This window comes from Acomys minous, assembly GCF_964271855.1.
Source record: "Acomys minous genome assembly, chromosome: 6".
Lineage (NCBI taxonomy): Eukaryota > Metazoa > Chordata > Mammalia > Rodentia > Muridae > Acomys > Acomys minous.
Genome location: NC_140487.1, coordinates 11,885,354 through 11,890,376, shown reverse-complemented (window position 1 = coordinate 11,890,376; position 5,023 = coordinate 11,885,354). Strand labels below are relative to the sequence as shown.

General features: G+C 37.1%; 1 long non-coding RNA gene across 1 annotated transcript; it reads right to left on the bottom strand.

Annotated features, from left to right (window-relative positions):
• Positions 1 to 361: 361 nt before the first annotated feature.
• On the bottom strand, positions 362 to 2,743 carry LOC311599728. The gene is made up of 3 exons (XR_014779983.1): positions 2,640 to 2,743; positions 675 to 780; positions 362 to 498 (listed from the first exon to the last, which is right to left on the bottom strand). It is a non-coding gene; the product is annotated as an uncharacterized lncRNA (long non-coding RNA).
• Between the last annotated feature and the right edge of the window lie 2,280 nt (positions 2,744 to 5,023).

The following is a 5,023-nucleotide window of genomic DNA, read 5'->3' as shown; positions in this document are numbered from 1 at the left end:
ACACTCTGTAAACACTTTTTTTTGTGCAGAATGTTGTTGATTTATTGTTTCCTCTATAGTGATTATTTAAATAAATGTAGCTAATTTAGTTCATTTGCCAAACCGTATAATTTTGTTCTTTGTGGAGGGGTTATATGTAAAAGCCTCAAGGAATCAAATCCCCATTAATCTTTTCACAAGTGCAATAAATAAGTAAAGAGACGTGGTTTAATTTTGCCAGTTGGAAGATATTTAAATAGCAGTGGAGGTAAACTGATTTTCTACTCTTAGGAAAAAGTCATGTGAATGAACGCACTTTTGCTTATTAATAGCCTTAACAAAACACAGCATTGTCAACAACAATAAATGTAGCACAGTTTTTTTTTTTGTTTTTGTTTTTTATTGAGGATAGACCAAGTGAAGAGCTTTGGTCTTCTACCGTAGTCTTCTTTTGGGAAAATACTGCTTACCTGATGCTGATCTACTGGTCTGTCCCCGATTTAACAACATTAACTGCACCTGTAAGATATTAGTTTTTTTTTTTTCAGAAAAAAAATCACCCAATGCAATAGAATACTGTTTGACATTGAGGCAGGTAGGAGGGGGCTTTTTTCTTTCATTAAACCCCTTCCTGGCCATGACTAAAGAAACACATCTCCTTGTGATTATTAGGAGAAAGTTTGAGGTTGTCTTACTCTTAGCTTTTTCCTTTTGAAACTCCCATCATCAGCTGGCTCTTGAGGACAGTAGTTGGAAGTTCATTTTAAATGAAGCCGTTAATGACCCAGAGTATTCTGGAACCTTTAAACAAAGTAATCAGATTGAAATCCATTTAGAAGGAAGGGAATTAAAAAAAAAACAAAAAACAAACAAAAAAACCTTTTTACTTCTGTAAAGCCTTTATTCTTATTTCATCAACATATTTTGAGAAAGTTCATTTCTAAAGGGGAAAATGTTTGCCATCTCTGGAGTGTAGGTGTCATTAACAAAATGGGTCTTTGAGAAACTTTAATCACCTCCTCCATGTATGTATCTTCTAACAGTTCTGGAGGTGGCATCTCTGTCCTTTGCTTTCCTGCCTAAATAGGCCTCCTACAGAAGCACAATGTGCCGCATGAAAGGACTTCAGAGCATAACAAAACCTTCTAGACCTTAATAACTATACATGACTGATCTGTCCTTTCCAGCAAGGTTAACCACTTCTCCCAAGGAGTTAAGTGGCATATAAACTATTGTTCACACCATTTGTGCTAACGGTATAGGATGACCTCAAATACTATAGTGGCCATACAAGGCACCTGCACTGCACATTTATCAACAAAGGAAAAAAGACCACAGGGGCAGATCTGACTGTAAGTGTATTAGGCCTCCATAAGGATAAATGTCTAACCTCACTCCACAGCAAGAAGTAATTACTGAGCCATTGTTTCTATATTGTTAATATTTTTTATGGTTCTTTAGAAATATGTGCTATTTTGTTCCTCGGTTGACGTCTATACTGTATTATATTTTATACAAAGCACCCAGACAAAAGTGGAGAGAAATCAAATAACTGTGAGATCATTTTGCTGTTGCAGGAAATCAACAACAGATATAAAATATAGAAAAAAATAGTTTAAACTTAGTAGTTAATTTTTATACTTAAATTATCTAATTAACAATAATCGGAACAGCCAAGCTTTAGAGCTTTGTTCTTTCAAAAATTACATGCTCCATTTTGAGTGTATCATTTTCTCTGATGTATTCAGAGTCTGATATTTGGTCTTACAGTGCATCAATACTTTTGCTGTGTGCCTCTCTTCTCCTCTTAAATAGTCTTAGCTTATTCTATATATGCCTTATGTGTGTGCTACGAAGAATGACAGAAGTATTAAGAAACTTGATTATACTCAGAGGCAAAACATGCTCTTCAGAAGTTAAGACAAACGTTAGTGGCTTCTCCACTGAGTAGCACATAAGTAGAACAACATGAAATCAAACACCATATTGAATAATCAAAATATACACATTTTTATGTTCAGGGCAAAACAATAGTTAACTTCATAAACACACACTATCATGGCTTGGCAGAATGAGTAACTTAGGTCACTCACTGCTCAGGTCTGTACTTTCTCCCAAAGATTTCAGGTGCTCACATTTAGGCCTCACCTTCCCAGATGAGGAACCAATAACAACATTCGGTGTCTTTGTAAAAAAAAAATGGCAACTGCCTTCTTTAGGCCACAGAAATTTCTACTGTGTCTAATTCCTAATCATATCGATACTTTGTGATGTTTTAAGGATGTAATATATAACTGACATTATGGTTTTTTGTTTGTTTGTTTGTTTGTTTTTGCCAAAACATAGCATTTCAGTAAAAGAGAGGGAAAATCAGTCATCTCCAGGGATGAACCCCTGGCAAGTTAGTTAATCCCAAGTGGTCAGCCCCAAATACATACAGATATGAGCAGCACTAAAAGGTAGTATTCATATGCACTTGTGTGTTTGTATGTTTGCATATGTAGGAATACAGTAAGTCATGAATTGGAGAGGGAAGGAAGGGACATGAGAGGACTTGGATTGGATATAGGGAAGGGTGGGAACCATGTAAACACAGTACTTACCACTGAGGACTAATGGAGTATAGTGAACGGTGAAAATAATTTAAATACAGTACTTACTTCTGAAATTTGAATATGATGAAGAAGAGGAGGAGATGTGTATCATAGATGGACAGTCATGAAGACTTTGAAGTATAAAGCATGGAATAGCAAATGAAAGAGCTGTGTCACATGTATGAGAGAAATATTTATTATTATTATTATTATTATTATTATTATTATTATTATTATTATTATTACTATTATTATTCTGAAAGGAATTAAGTACTGGCAAGGACGAAGCAGGAAGTTTCTCAAAGAAAGCACTGTGTTCTCTCTGAGGATGCTTCCACTAGTAATCTTTTCTTCATTTGGGAACTACTTTACTTGTATTTCAGCTTCCAGATATATACAAAAAGGACATCGGAGTTGAGTCCTGTCTGTTCTCTAGGTGGATATGTTGCTCTCCAGCTGTGAGGTCTTCAACAGGAGCCTTCTGAAAAGAAAAAAGAAAGAAACGAAAAAAGAAAAAGAAACGTCTTCATCATCTTTCCCTAGTTCTACCACCTCATTTAACTTGATACAATTCAATTCAATTCACTATTTTATTAGGTACTTCCCATAGGTTAGCATATAGAATATATAGGTACAGAAATAGTACTGGGAATGAAGATAGATTTGGTTAAGTCATAATTTCCACACACATTGGCATTGAGCAGGGACAGAGCCACACAAAAAGAAACACCTTATTGTGGTTTTGAAGGCAAAACATGAGTTTTCATATCACCAAATGGAGAGAAAAGTGAAATGTAGACAAAGCTGCAGATGGCTGAGCCAGAACCCTATGCTTGGGGACCTGCAATTAAGACTGAATGAGTAGATTTAAGTTGTGAAGCATAGAAAACACTGAGAAGAAATGACAGGGACTGTCAGGAAAGTCCCAGGAAGATACCTTAACAGTTTATCCTACAATTGCTCATCATTACAAATATTAAGCAATGGCGCTGCATAGATTGGAGTTTTTAAGAGTGATGGAAAGAATTAAGTGGAGAAAGGGCAGAAAAGAGGTGGAGCAATCAGACAACAATGGAAAAGGAAAAACAAAGGATAAAACCATTTATTCATCAGGGATCAAAGATTACAATGAGACAAAGGAAGAAGGAAAACAGACTAACATCAAATTCTAAAAGTTGGCTTCCTTTTGTTCAGGTCTTCCTAGATCTTGTTTTGCTGGAGAATTCATGGCACTTTGATAAGACACACTTGAAGTTGAAGCTGAGCACAAGGTGGTGAGATCTGCCTCTTCACAGGGTCTCAAGAGAAAAAAGCATGACACTTCTCTCCCATCCCTTTCTCCTGTAATGTAGGCATTTCTCCTGTGGACTGCTTTGTGTGCTCTCCTGTTTAAAAATCACAATTTGAATGGACAACAAGACTGATCCAGTAGGAAAATGCCTGCTCCCCATAAGTTAGGACCTGAGCTCGAATCTCCATCACTGCTCAAAATCTGAGTGTGGTTGCCTGCATCTGTAACCCAGGCACGGGAAGAACAGGGAAAAAGGGATCCCTGGAACCCACTGGCCAGTCAGCCTAGTTGATTTCATGAGCTCCAGGTTTAGTCAGAGATCCTGTCTCAGGAAATGTGACAAAGAGTATTTGAAGAAGATACACAGGGATGAGTTCTGGCCTCCAAGGACACACACACACACACACACACACACACACACAAGTATGCACCATGTACACACATAAAAATTAAGCTACATGTTTTTGCCTGTTTTTGAAAGTCAATGTCTTTCATCATTGTTTGCCATTCATTCAATGTTTGCTATTCTCAGTGTGTTTTGCTTCAGTCGTTATCTTCTATGTAAAGGACTCTCCAAGGCTTGTGGCCTTCCACTCTAGAAGAATGGATGGCATGTTTTGGGGTAAGCTGTTTTATCTGATACACGGCCCGTATGTGGCTAACAGACATATAGTATATGAGTAATTCAGTTTGTTGACTGAATTTCAGAACTGAGTGAATGAGCAAATTTGGGTTCAGAGATAAACAGTTAACCATGGTTACTCTTTACTGTGGTCTTTCTTTTGTCATACACTGCATCATCTTTAGCTTCACTTACAAATTGTTTAAAAATAAGTCTTGCTGCTGGGCGTTCTGGAGTATGGCTTTAATTCCAGCCCTTGGGAGGCATAGGCAGGAAGATCTTTGTGCGTTTGAGGCCAGCCTAGTCTATCTAATGAGTTCCAGGACAGCCAACTATATGTAGAGACGATGTCACAAGAACAAAAACAAAGAAAGAAGAGAGATAAGACTTCTAAAAGTTGTATTGACACATAGCTGGCCAGCCTGTTGCTAGAGATCGAATGAGGCAGAATCTGCTTGTGTCACTACAAATGGATTGAAGGGAAATTGCACTCTTGTCTCATTATGGTAACAGGAAGGGGAATGAATGATAAAGATC